At 40.0% G+C, this 14,359-nt stretch overlaps 1 protein-coding gene across 3 annotated transcripts in view; it reads left to right on the top strand.

The window, feature by feature from the left end:
• The first annotated feature begins 1,425 nt into the window (after positions 1-1,425).
• Positions 1,426-14,359, top strand: part of LOC125890952 (transcription factor SOX-13-like) — a 60,263-nt gene continuing 47,329 nt past the window's right edge. For 2 of the 3 annotated variants that reach the window (XM_049579918.1, XM_049579891.1), the window contains exon 1: positions 1,426-1,799. The gene's annotated coding sequence lies outside the window, so the exon portion shown is untranslated. Of the gene's footprint in view, positions 1,800-8,010; positions 8,130-14,359 lie in introns of those variants that run through there. The other variant, XM_049579900.1, reaches the window with a different exon arrangement.

The following is a 14,359-nucleotide window of genomic DNA, read 5'->3' as shown; positions in this document are numbered from 1 at the left end:
ATCGAATAGTGAAAAAAAAGTTCTGAGTTTAGAGTCAGAAGTAATTTAAATTTTTTAGTATTGATGCATCAGTACCCTATTTCAGTTTGTGATCAGCGCTTACAAATTTGTCTCCTTCTGAAAAGATGCAATTTTGGCATAGTCTCTTTAATATCTTAACACTTATTGTTAAACTGTTTTTACACACGAAAACAGAAGTAATTTCTGTGACACTGAAACCGATTCTGAAGGACTAGTTTACCAAGTCATCTACAAATGGCATTTTGCAGAGGCAGCTGTATACGCTTACACAAATGGTTTCATTTATTCTCATGTTTAACAGCAATCATGAAATGTCAGGTTTATTCTCGACATTTCAGTGTTATTCACATTTCTAATTAATTCTCAAAATGGTATTTCAGGTGGATTTTTTTGACACTTCGGCTTTATTATTGCCATTTTGACTTTGTACTCGAAATTTTGACTTTATTGTTGATGTTTCGACTTTATTCTCAAAATGTTATTTTGATTTTATTCCAAACATTTCAACTTTATCATCAATTAAGACTTTATTCTTAAAATAGTATTTCAATTTTATTCCTATATTTCATCTTTATTCTCGACATATTGACTTTATCATTGATATTGTGACTTTATTTTCATAATGGTATTTCAACTTTCTTCTCAACATTTCGACTTTGTCATCGATATTTTGACTTTACTCTTAAAATTTCAACTTCATCATTGATATTAAGACTTTATTTTCAAAATAGTATTTCAATTTTATTCACAATTCGACTTTACTCTCAAAATTTCAACTTTATCGTTGATATCTCGAATTTATTCTTATAATGGTATTTCAGTTTTATTCACGACATTTTGACTTAAGTCTTAACATTCCAGCCTTATTTTTGATATTTTTACTTTATTCTCAACAGTTGAACTTTATGTTAAAAATGGTATTTCAACTTTATTCACTAAACTAAGCCTTAGTTTCCAAAATAGTTCAACTATATCATTGATATTTCAACTTAACTCTTGACATTTTGACTTTGTTCTAAAAATGGTTTATCAACTTTTTTCGCACCATTTTGACCTTTGTCATGACATTTTGATTTTATTCTCATAATGAAAACAAAAACGTCTCTATTTTTGCCTCCACGTTTGGCCATAATCCTCTCAATCGAACTGAGCTAAACTAAAGTGAACATTTCTGTGAATAGATATTGGATTGGATATGGATCCAAAGGAGGAGAAGAGGCTGTCAATTGATCAGGACCAACCCATCAATAGCGATCGATAGTCCGACCGATTTGTGTATAACTGCAACAAGCCGCCAGTGACGGATAATCGTTTGGGTTTATTTCCCCTCCCTCCCTCTGTGTCCCCTCCGCCACCACCTGGAAATCAGTCCCTCTCCCTTTAAGTGGGAGGTGAGCGGCAGGGCGCTGCGGACGATGAATGTTGGAAACCCAGAGCAGTGGATAGACACAAAGTCACCGGGACTGAGTGAGTGAGTGAGAGGGTGAGTGAGTGAGAGCAGCGCTGCGCTCTCTGTCTCCAAAACATTTACGCACCGCAGCAGTATTCCGCCCCTCTCTCTCTCTTTACTCCCCGCCGTCCTCTTAACACCAACATCCACCACCGACCGGCTCTCTCCACTCTGAAGGACCGGGGGCAGAGAAGTCAGCACACGTACCGAGCAGCCTCCGTCCCAAACCACCGTGCTTTGAATGCAGTGAGGAATTAAAGCGGGAGAGGAAGAGGAGGAGGACGGAAGTTTTTTTTTCTCGTGGCGAGCTCAGGGCGCACCGGGACTGGTGAGTGAAGGCTTGAGCACACATCGGTGAAATGTAACAACTAATCTTTGTCATGAACTAACCCTGTAGATGTGAGGAAGCTGCGCACATTACAACTCACTCAAAGTCTCAGTGTCACGCAGCCTTTGCGTTCAAAACTTCTCTTGAATTTCAGGTGTGGATCTGTGAGAGTGTGTACCATCTAGCAGCCTAAAAGGGACATGGTTGGGCAATCGCCCCATGCATGAACTCCCAACTTCCAAAAACTTCTATTTCAGCTTTCCTCCGTAATAAAACAAACACATGGTCCAGTTTATTCTAAGTTGTACCCACTTCTCTCCGCTCTGCTCTGTCTGTGACATCTTTAGTCTCCTTCTCTGAATGTGCCACACAGGAGATTCTTCGACTGGCAGTGTACAGTTACCTAGTAGGGGGAGATGATGGTGATGATGATGATGATGTCAGTCTTGTTGGCAGATGCAAATGAGCAGATATCAGCAGGTTCACTGAGAATAGGTACAGGCGGCAACATTGTTCCAAAGCTTTTAGCACCCTCTTTTTTTGTTCTCCAGCTGATTCACTGAAGTTTAGGAAGAAGAGTTAGAACTTTATCAAGTGTCGGAGGGATGTGAGGTCGTCTCAGTGAGAGGGAGCACTTACTGTCATTTATCAGTTGTCAGGTTAGTGTGTCGTTTATGTAAGGCTCATGCTGCACAGAGTAGTCATAGTTTACATAGTTTACATGCAGTATGTGAAGCATGGGGATATTGTAGGTCAGTGGTGCTTTGGGTCGTACACATGGGTGCTTTGAAAGCATTCAGGGGTCCGCTGCATCTGACAGGGGTCACACATAAGGGTGTGATGTTGATCACATACTAAAGCTGTCGATATGCGAAACAGTTGAGGACACCATGAGCGTAAAGTGACCAGCTCAGAGGTGACTTCTCTGCCTCAGCGCAGAGTACAAAGTAAGGAAAAGCCAGTGGGCATTCTGCCACAGTGGGGGTGGAACTGAACAGCGAAGTTGTAGATTTGCGCGAGTGTGCGTGTGCTCGTCTTTACAGTGGCTGGCTGCATACAAAGCTTTCCGTCAGTGGGGAGTCCCTGACCTTTCTCTCTGTCAATCTTCTTTCTTTTCCTCACTCGCTCCTCACTCCCATCCTCACACCCCCCACTGCTGCCACCACTCCTTTTCTTTTCTCTCTTTCTCTTTATTTTCAGGCCAGTTAGAAAGACAGTAATGCTGCATCTCTATACTTGCACATGCACACACTCCCATCATGCTTTTTAGCCTCCACAGGGAGGACAGGATGGAGCAGTGCACATACTGTGGACTATATACCTCTGCTTTAACTCTGACATAAACATGCAGGATAATCTCAGGGAGTGGTTTGGCATTTCACCCTTCACCTCTGCCCCCCCCCTTCTTCTGTCTCTTGTAGAGCTTTGTCTTCTCAGGTGAATGAGTTCACGCAGGACAAAAGGTGTTCCAGGCTCTCACTCTTTCTCTGTCTCTGTCACTCAGGTGGAGCGCTGCTATCATGTCTTGCATCATAGTTGTGTTTGGCAGACAGGTGTCTGTTAAAATCCGACATCAGGACAACTTAAACCGGTCAACAGTAACCACGGCAACAGCACTTATGCTCCATACTACCTAACCAGTTAACAAACTTTGTCCCACCTTGTGGCTCTCATGTGTTCCTATCACGTTAAAGACACAGAACTCAGCATCCAATATTCCTAAAAAATAAATATCCAGTGACGTCTGAAGGTTGTTGAACAACTCTTAGTGCTACTTTGAAGGTATTTATCAAATCCTCAAAGACCTTTCTCACCGTCTGAATGAGCAGATATTTAGTCCACTGTGGAAAAAAGCTTTTAAACACATTTCCCTGAGTCTTTTTCCAAATACAAAAACGAGAGACAGAAATGACTAATATCCTGTCTCAATTTGTACAACATGAACCAAAATGAAAATCTGTCACAATTATATATGTTACTGTTTCTTTAAAAAAAAACAAAAACAAAAAAAAAAAAAACAATTACATGGGCATGTGTTGTGTCTTGCCTACCTACACAGGAAACTTTCTTATGCAGATGTTGAGGAGAGTCTTTGAGGATTTTAAATGACCTTTAGAACAGCAGTGATGGTTGTTAAACAACCTTTAGGCTTTTTCAAAGACCTCTGGGTGTTTCTCTTTACGTCAATCTGATGGTTAACATTGGGACTTGAAAGTTATGGTGATTAGAGTTAGACCGTCAGCTAGGCCCATTAACTGGCTGATATCAGCCCACTGCGGATATATCAGTCCAGTCGCCAGAAGAAAATGTTAGCATTGTATGTTTCTGCAAAACATGGATGCATTACATTTCCATGTCTCATATAACTTCTCTAAAGTGATGTATGTGAGCTGACTCTGTCATCAGGAGATGGAGGGGGATGGTGGACGCCATGACACCTTGGCAACCGCCTGCTAAGCTACAGAGCACTGTGCAAGACTGACAACAAAACAGGTTGTTTTTTAGCAAGTCGTTGCTGTGTTTCCAGCAGCATTTTAGCCATCACACGTGGATGTTTTGTAACAGCCCGTTGCTGACAGTGCCACAAAAAGCAGTTGTATTTTACCAAGACATAGCTGTGTCTCCAGCCAACATTGTGACACAGAAAGCGAGTATTTTAAACCAAAATACTAACTTTTCCTAACCCTAACCAGGTGGTTTTTGTGCCTTAACCTCACCACATGTTAACCACAGCACTGTTGAAATGTAAAGTTTCGACATGTCCGTTACACAGTAGGCTTTTGCGGTATCTGTTTTTTCATACCTTAATAACTTCCTGACATTTCACCAGGGTGTATGTTGTATGACGGTGTTAATGTGTGTCGCAACCCCTCAGCCTCTCCGTCTGGGTTTGATAAGCGCCTGCATTTATAGAAATATTGAAAATCATACCGTCAGGATTCCGTAGTACCCTGGTATATTGTGATACCATGATACTGCCTAAGCTTTACACATGATAATAACATGAAAATGTAACGTATTCATGGTTTGCAGAAAATGTATAATGCCAACATTTTTTTCTGGTGCTCGGGTTGGATATATTGGTGTGTGTTTACACTGTAAAACACCCTGATTTGTATGTATATTGATCACAGTTTAAAAAAAGAAATGTAAAGAATCCATATCAAGATTTGTAGTTTATATTTATGTACACAAATATTCTATCGGCTCATATACCATTATTGTATTTCTGAAATTCCTAAAAAATCAATTTCCGTATTGGTGTTGTTTTTTATAGAGCTTCTCCATCCTCCAGTCATGTTATGATCACGTTAATGCACTCCACAGGATTGTAGTTTAGAAAACCTCTTACCTGTTTTCATAGTCACGTTAGACTTTTGACTTTGTTTCCTTGTGTTTTGAATGATTTGTGCATATGCTTGTGTGTGCGCATGTGTGTGTGTGTACCATTTCCTATACATGGGACGTCTCCATAAGGGCAGCAGAGCAGACAAAGGTTTTTCCCCCTCTCTCCTCCTGACCTCCTATATCCTCTGGACATTGTTCTCTCAGTCCTATTGAACCAGGAGTCCACAGAGAAACATCACAATGGAGAATAATGGTGTGTCTGTATGTGTGTGTGTGTGTGTGTGTGTGTGTGTGTACTCCTCAGCCTCTCCTTCAGCGCAGTGTGAGGCCAAGCCAATCACACAGAACAATGCTGGGTTCGGGGAAGCCTTATGATCTCTTTAAATAAAACCCTCTGGCTGTATTGTCTCCTTTGGAAGAATCACAAGAAGTGTGAACATTAAAACACTCAGCTGGTTGACTGGCTGATAAACACGCTGGCAGTCAACAGTTTTATCCTCATGTGACGTCTCGCACAGAAACTTTTCACTTTTTTCACTGCTTATTCAACGACTAAGAAACAGACTTGTTCATCAACTTTTAACTGAATCATACTTCTTAAATATGCTCATATTATGTTATCCTTCCAAATGAATGACTGACTCAGCAGTAGGGCTGCAACTACTGATTGTTTTATTTTTGACTAATCTGCCCATTGTTTTCAAGATTAATCAATTAATTGTTTAGTCTATAAAATTTCAAAAAAGTATGAATAATACTCATCACAATTTCCCAGAACTCAAAGTGACATCTATAATTTTCTTCTTTTGTCAAACCAACAGTCCAAAACCGACAGACTCTTCATTTACTATCATAAATGCAAAAGAAAAGCAGCAAATTCTCACATTTAAGAAGCTTGAACCAGCAAATAGTTGAAGTACTTGCTTGAAAAATGACTGAAACGATTAATCAATTAATCAAAATAGTTTGGGATTCATTTTCTTTTGATCAACTAATTGATTAATTGCTAATAGTGCTAATAGTAGTGAATAAAAAATTGGCAAAATTATTCATTGAAGCTTTTCATTTGTAGAGTTGAAACGATAAGTAGCAGTCCTTTTGTTGCTTGCCTGTTTTTGCTGTTGGTTGGACAAAACGTAACACCTGAAGACACCAATTTGAATTCTAAGAAACTGGGCTCGACAGTTTTCACTGTTTTCTTACATTTTTTATGCAAACATATTTGACAAATTCATTTTTAAGTAGAATAATTGTTAACAATTGTATGAGTGGTTGTGCACATATTTACCATATTGGCAACATTTTAATATTGTGAGGATGATCTTCATCGTATCACCCAGCTCTGACTGAGTGCTAAACTCATTATCTTTTCTCTTTCTGAGTTAACCAGGCCACACACACACACACACACACAAACACACAAACACACACACACACACACACACACACACACACACACACAGGCTCAGACGACTGTCACACACACACACTACAAAGGTGCATGAATAATATCCAGTTAAGATGCGTAAGCAGTAATAAGCAGTAATTTATCTGTATTTATCTATATCTTTATCTATAAGTTAAAACAAGTTGAACAGTGTTGTATAGATCCTTTAAAATGGACTAGAATTGACCAAAAAAAAAAATCACTTACAATTTAGTTTTTTACTGCACATTGCCTCTTCAGGGACTGTATACTTAAAAGCTGTGTGAGAGCACAGAGAAATGAAAAGGTGTTTGAATTATACACTACAGTGTGTACTCACCTGACTTTTTTTGTCTTGTACAGCAATGTAACATGTTTCTCAGTTCTTAAAATGCTTCATTACTTGATACACTTAAATTCTTGTGATTTCACAAATTTAAAAAAATACAGAAAATAGAATCAATCCGACAGTATTACCATCTGTCAACAGAAAATTCATCTGCAACCATTTTGTCAATCAATTAAATGTTTCAGTAATTTTTCGAGCAAAAATGGCAAAAAAAAAAGGCTTTTCTTTGTCTTATTGTAAACAGAACATTTTATTCACTTATTTTAATATGTCACCTTTGGCATGTTTCTTACTGTCCTCTTGTAGTTAACACACAAAAGCATTCAGAAATCCAGAAAATAATTAGCAGTTGCAGCTGTACTTTAAAGCAGCGATGGTCTATTGCTCAGAGATTTGGTGGAGGTGGTGACATCAGTTTGATGCAAGCTTTTGTGGTGTCAATTGTGAATTAATAAGTTTCTTAATTCAGGTCTCTATTCAGGCAGAGGTGACGAAGGTGTTTCTCTTCAACTCTGTGACTTAAAAAGCGGATAAAATGAGATTATTCAAGTTAATTCTTCACTACATCCTTGATAAGTGTGTTATCACAGACAGTTTCTATGCCTCACAGTGTCCTCTTTTGCATTATGTAACAGCCTGCTCTCCTCACGTTAAGCCACTCTGACCCACCAACATGTGCTCTTTATTGATTCTGTACATCAGTATCACAAATACAAAATCCAGAACATTCAGTGAAGTGCTGAGAAATGCTTCTTTTTATAAGAACTGCCTGCTGTGAGAGCTTCTTGGTCACCCTTTAAGTGTCAAGGTGCGAAGTGTCTTCGTTTTTTTGTTTAACATGTGAGGCTAACAGGGTGAGAAAGAGCAGGAATTATAAGCAGAGATGTTGAATGTGTTAGGAGAAGGTCTTAGAATTCATCTCTTAAGGTGAAAAGGTTATTTGATTCCTGTTGCCTTATCTTAACATCTCCTCTCAGGACTTTTTTAAAAAGACACTTTCCACCTGTTGCCTCAATAGAGGAAGAAAAAAGATGACTGTAGGAAACACACACATGTGAGCGTGCACACAGTGGCTCCCGCTGGGCGGGTGATAAAGTACAAGACTTAAACTGGTGATGGGCCACTCTCAGAGACACCTAGAGACAACAGCAGCTGCACACACACACACACAATCCTTCAAGCATCTACACACACACACGCCCTGAAGGTAAGATTCCTGTTTCATGTGCAACAACTGTTTTAAAAAACCTCAATAACATGAGGAAGATTAATTTACCTCTCTGCTCACAAGGTTAAATATATGCTTTCATGTGTTTGGTTCTGAGGCAGATGCACTGTTGAAGCATCTGATAAGGTGTGTGTGTGTGTGAGTGTGCGTGTGCGTGTGTGCGTGTGTGTGTGACAACAGCAGTGTAGTATCCACATGTTTAGGTTTGTATTCTGTAAAGCTGAAGATTAAACAGGGATTTTGAATGATATTTGTAAGACCTCATTCTGTCCTGCACACGCTGCTGCAAAGTGCATTTATGTTATGCCAGCTGCACTCTGATGTGCACTCACTCGTCCATGAATGCTGTCATAAGCTCATAATAATGCGCTAATAATGCAGGAGCAAAGCCCGCGCTTTTAGCCACGGCAGGCTATTTATCAACGGCTGTAAATCAGTTTTGAAGAAGAAAGAACGGAAGAGTTGTTGAACGCTGCCCTGCGTTTCACATGCCACTTTTAAACACTTTCTAATCCCTAAAAAAGAAAGAAAGAAAAAAAAACAGCACTAGAGATTTCTTAACTTTTCCTATGTGCGTGTGAAAGCCTGTGTGAAATGCAAGTGTTTTCATTCAGCACGCAATGTCATATGCAAGCTCCTACAGGACTAAGGTGTGTTTCATTAAATATAGAGTTGGGAGGGAAGCTTTTGTTGGGGAGTGTGTGTGTTATTTTTTTTTTTATTCTGATGTTTGTTCATAACTACAGGTTTCTTTTGTCTCACTGTTCCCATTATGTTCGTCACATAACGGCTCTGTATTGTTTAGCACAAGACATGAATGAGCAGGTTTATGTGAACCAGTAAAGCCTTGTAAAATCTGCCTGTTAATTTAAAGAGACTTAAGAGTTAAAAAGTGAAAGGTTTTTGTCTTAAAATATGATAAATGTAGAGCTTTAATGACAAAAGTGTGTGGATTATGACAGGAGTAACATAGTTAGTTTGACCTTCTGCACAATTACAGGGACAAAAAAAGGCTCAGTTTTCAGTTTCTTTTACAACTTTTTCAGTCCTCACCAGCAGATTTGCATTGCCATCAGAGAAGAGCGCACTGATGGTTGTTTTGTTTGCCGTGACTGAAGATCTTTTTTCCAGCGGATTTGTTTATTCCTGCCCAGATCATGAGAATTCACAAACCCACTATTGATACATGAACTTGGCAGGCACAAATAAAAACAAACCAGTTTCCTGGTTCATTTACATGACTTTCCCCAGGACTCAAACAACAGCGCTCTGTTTTCATATAACCCTATGTCCAGAGACAGTTTTATTTATAATCAGTGAGATCTAAAGTGACAGTAGGCGATTATGTGCTGCTTTGTAGCTAACGTGTGATACGTGTGCATCATTTAAACCAGGTGTGCTGTAAAAACTTCTTTGAACTCTTCGGCAGTGATGCCGCTTTAAATTCTTTTCCTTTCCTACATGACTTTGTTTCAGTAAAGTGAAATATGTTTCTGACAGATCTCAGAGAACATAACAGCAGCTTCTCTGCAATCTTATCTTCCACTAACCGCATCTGCTCGATAACTTCTTGAAAATTATGCGCTCACTTTTACGTCCTGTGCAGTGAGACACTGAGATAACTCCGTCCCCGTCATGTGTCCCCTGCCATTCTCAACATCTCAATTTAAATAATGCCGTGGCGAACCTGTAAAGTCACCGGGGAAATAAACAGAAAATGCACGGCATACCTCACCGTGTCAGAAAGAAGACAAAAACAAAGCTGACTGATGTAGATATTGTTGCAGTGGTGAAGCCGTAGATGAGGGCTGTACGAGCATATACACTGTCAGTTACATGCCTTAAACTTGTGTTATTATACCCCCTCTGTTTGCTGCTCACTGTTGTTCCTCTGTCAGATAAAGATTTTCCCCCCATGTTTTAATTCTTTTTCACATACAGTACGTTGGTTTTATCATGAGCTGAAGTGTAACACAATTGAAGGAGAAACCACCCAGATAAATTTCAGTATGTGGCATTTAGCTACTTTATCAGCCTGTCAGCTCCAAAAACAAAGACTCCTGCAGACTGTGTGACGAATGCTGAACTCTCCCCATAAGTTACAAAGCAATATTTTTTCTAGTAGCTTGTGTTTTACAACAAGAGAATCAAATTAAAAAAAAAGTAGAAATGTAGAAAGTGAATTTTCTTTATTATGATTTTATTAGTTTGCAAGCGTTACTTAGCAGCTCCAGTTTGACAACTGGATCACATGATGCACTTTACATTGTTTAACCCTGATGTCATCATTAACTCGAGTGGCTCCTGTTGTTTGTTTGTGCGATCTCCAGAGTTCTACGTAATGACTTGGATTAAACATGACTGTTGTTTCGACCACCAATGCTTCTCTACCAACCTGCTTTGCTTTGTCTTAAGCGGAGCAGAGCAAGTCATATTCATCTCTACCTTTTGTGCGGCACCGTATCCCATTGGGTCCTACTGAAAATGCAGATCTTTAAAAAACAGGTCACAAATACACAGTGTCAATCTGAAGTAGTTGAAAGTAATTAACTTAAAGCTACAGTAGGGTAACTTTTACAAAAATAACTTTTTGTAATTTTTGCTGAAATTGTCATTTTGTCCAGACAGTAGTACATGAGACAGATAATCTGTTAAAAAAAAAGCTAAACAGTACACTAAAATATGTTTCTGTAAACATCTGAGGCAAGAAACAGGCAATGCAGAAACAGAATCTTGATTTATATTTGATCAACACTGCCTAGTTTGACAGTTTGATCGCAGTTCGCAAGCTGTGACTGACAGCTGCGTTAGAGACTCCTCGGCTCTGATTGGTTGTTTACATTCAGCTGCAGCAGATTCTTGCAAATGCTTTCAGAAGCATTACGAGGAGGAGGAGGATTTTTTTTTAACAGGTCAAGTGTCTCATGTACTACTGTCAGGATTTATTGACACTTTTAGCAATTATGACAAGAGTTATTTTTATAAAATAAGAATAAGAATAACTTTATTCATCCCCAAGGGGAAATTCAGTTATCTTCAGCTCATCTACTGTAGTATATATCAAAAAATTATAGAGCTTGATGGCTGTTGGTATATAGGATCTCTGTATTCTGTATCTCTCTGTCCTGCATCGAAGAGAAAGGAGCTGTCCACCACAGTTTTTTGGTCCATCAAGGTGTTGTGGAGTGGATGATCTGGGTTGTTCATGATGGCCTCGAAAATCTTCAGTGTGCATCTCTCCACCACCTCCTCCAGTGTGTCCAACCTGACTCCAATCACAGAGCCAGCTCTTTTGAAGTTACCAACTACAGCTTTAAGTGACTGAGCACTGTAGATTTTAGCAAACTTTACTCAAACTAAAGGGCTTTTTATATGACTTACCTGTTTAAATGTTATTAAGTTGCAGCCATGTTGACCACGTTGGTTAGGGAAACTAACTATGGTTAACCCCAGGTAGCTGTGGCTGTTGCTATTTCAGTGTGTTCACAGTTCATAAAAGTTAATTGAAATGTTTTGGTTTCCGAAAAAAGTTTTGTCCAAAGTTTGATTGTACGAAATGACCCTCCCCGTTCATTGCAACTGTACATGGGTGAATTTTTATGTAACTCACCCATTTATGTTTTATGAAGTTATGCATAATTAGGGACAGGCTGCTTTGAGTGACAGGCTGTCTGCCAACACTGTCCTCGGCCTCTCAGTCAGATCAACCCCTCACTTCTCCACAGAGCAGGTTTTTAGAGCGTTTTTGTTGAGGCCAGAAACAGCCCTGTGAGAATGGTGAGCATATATGTTCACAGCCTTGCTTTCATCTTTCTTTCTGCTTCTTGAATTGACTGGCTCTTGACATTGAGTCTGTGCTTTATAAACAACAACAAAAGATTCAATGGATTTTTATTTTTTTGTTCCGCCAGTGTTCCTCCTGTGTTTTCCTATTTTCAGACACTATCCAGACATATCTGCTGTGTAGTCAGGTCTGTGAGCCGGGCCTGTGTGTGAAGCCAGGCAGCGTGTCATTACTGCGGTCAGCCGGCAACTTCAGACATGATCTCCAGCTTATTGGAGCTGGTTAAGACCTATGGCACTAAGTTGTTTGTGGCATCAGCAGCTATACTTGTGAAACACACGCACACATACACACACCCATACACACACACAAACACACACACACAGCATAGACCTCCTGCGGTTTCTCAATGCTGAGACGAACAGGCCCTCAGCAGAATCACCTGTTGTGCTCCTTACTGCTCAAAGGCGTTTCCATAGTAACACCTCAGAGCCCTGGCCCCTTGGTCTATAAGACCCTCAGCAAACATAGACCCCCACTACCACCGTTACAAACTCCATAAAACACACATGCACGCACACACACACATACGTTGTGCACACGTGGGTGCTCTCAAGAAGCAGCAGTGAATGGAGTGAGGATATAAAGTGTGCCGGGCTAAAGGAGAGAGCACATTGTGAGAGTCGGGCCTCCTTTGTCTGAACTAGCCTGAAGGAGTAGGGGGTGGAAAGGGAGTGGGGGTGGGGGGGCTTTGTGAAGGAAAAGAAAAAAGTGGCCTTCATACACATCCTTTCTTCCCTTTCTCTTGTTCTATCTCTTTATTGGGAGTGTGTTTTGTCTTCTTCCCCCCCCTCCTCCTCCTCTCTGATAAATGCCACAGTAGCCTTTCGCTAGCCGCCACAATAGACGACCTGTTTCAGAGAACGAGAGGGGCAGAGGGAGAGAGAGAAAGAGAGAGAGAGAGAGAAAGAGGGATGAGAGGGAGGGAGGCATGAAAAGAAAAAAATGGCTGCTTTTTAACCTGTGCTTCTGAAAAGCAGAAGAATAAAGCGGCCGTGACTAAAGCCAGAGTCCTGTTCTCCTCTCTTTTCTCTCTCCTCGTGTCTTTGTGAAGGGCACAGTTGTGTCATCAGCCTATTTATACATCTTATTTAGAAAGCCTTTGAGAGAGAGACACAGAGAGAGTGGTCAGAGAGGGAGAGAGGCGTATGAAGTGTATCTGAGCAGGATGGAAACACGGCAGACATGTTTAGCGTGTAATTGTGACTGAAGACATATAGTCACATAAAGTCAGAACTGTGCTTTGAGATGATATATCTCTGACTACAATGAACAATGATTAACTAGCAGTGACTAAATGTCCTTTGTCTTGTTTTTTTTTTCTTTACTGTAGAATATTTTCATTAGTGAAATGTATTCAGATCCTTCAATTTGGTGAAAGTAGCAATAACAAACTGTAAAATAATCTGTTACAAATATTACATTGAACTTGCACTTAAATAAAAGTAGAGATGTTTCATCAAAATTTACTGAATCAAAAGCATCAAAAGCACTCATAAAGCAGAATGGCCCATTAAGATAACACTGTATATACATTATACTACTGAACTGTAATTACTAATGCAGTAACCTGGGCTTTAAAGGACCCCTATATGATTTCCCAAGCTTTACTGTAACAGCCAACCACTATTTGCTATGTAGAGATATAGTGGACTGATGGTGTCCTTAGCAGAGAATGAAGTGATGCTACCTGTGTGTTGTAATCTGAGCTTTTCTGTTTTTTGTTGTGATGGAGGGTCCGGCCACGCATGCATATTAGTGCATGTGAGTCTGTGTAGCCCACTGGCTAGCTAACTGCCATTGCTCTGCACTGCGCTCATAAGGTGGTTACCAGTGCCCCCAGGAACACCACTAAGCCTTGCTTCTAATTTCTCCCAGTGGCCACTTGGTGGTATTGCAGCAAAACATCATCTGTGGCTCAAAAGCTATTTTCCGCATAGATCATTGTAAAACAACATTTGTAAAACTGTTGACAGGACACCCCGAACTGCAAGGTCAGTTATGACTCAATCTGTTATTAAAAAAGGTGTGTGTGTACATTATGGTAAATGTACGACCTGCAACAAAGACGCTAATTATCATTACGTACAGATATTTATCACTGAAGCTTCAGTGCCCAAACACAAGACAGTTAGAAAAAAATTTAGCATTATGTGCTAGGCCAGCAATGTTGTTGTCTGGTGTCTTGTTATCATTATACAATGATGCGGTCACTGCTGACAGTGCAATAGCGTCATCGCGCAAGCCACCCTCCGATTCCCTCCAGATTAATAATGTTAGCTCTGCCAGCACTGTTGCTGCTGTTAGCACTGTACGCACTGTTAGCACCACTATCTGCAAGCGCCACTAGCGCTAGCTTCAGCTA

The sequence above is a fragment of the Epinephelus fuscoguttatus genome, linkage group LG1, assembly GCF_011397635.1.
Source record: "Epinephelus fuscoguttatus linkage group LG1, E.fuscoguttatus.final_Chr_v1".
NCBI lineage: Eukaryota > Metazoa > Chordata > Actinopteri > Perciformes > Serranidae > Epinephelus > Epinephelus fuscoguttatus.
This window is presented reverse-complemented; position numbering and strand designations above follow the sequence as displayed.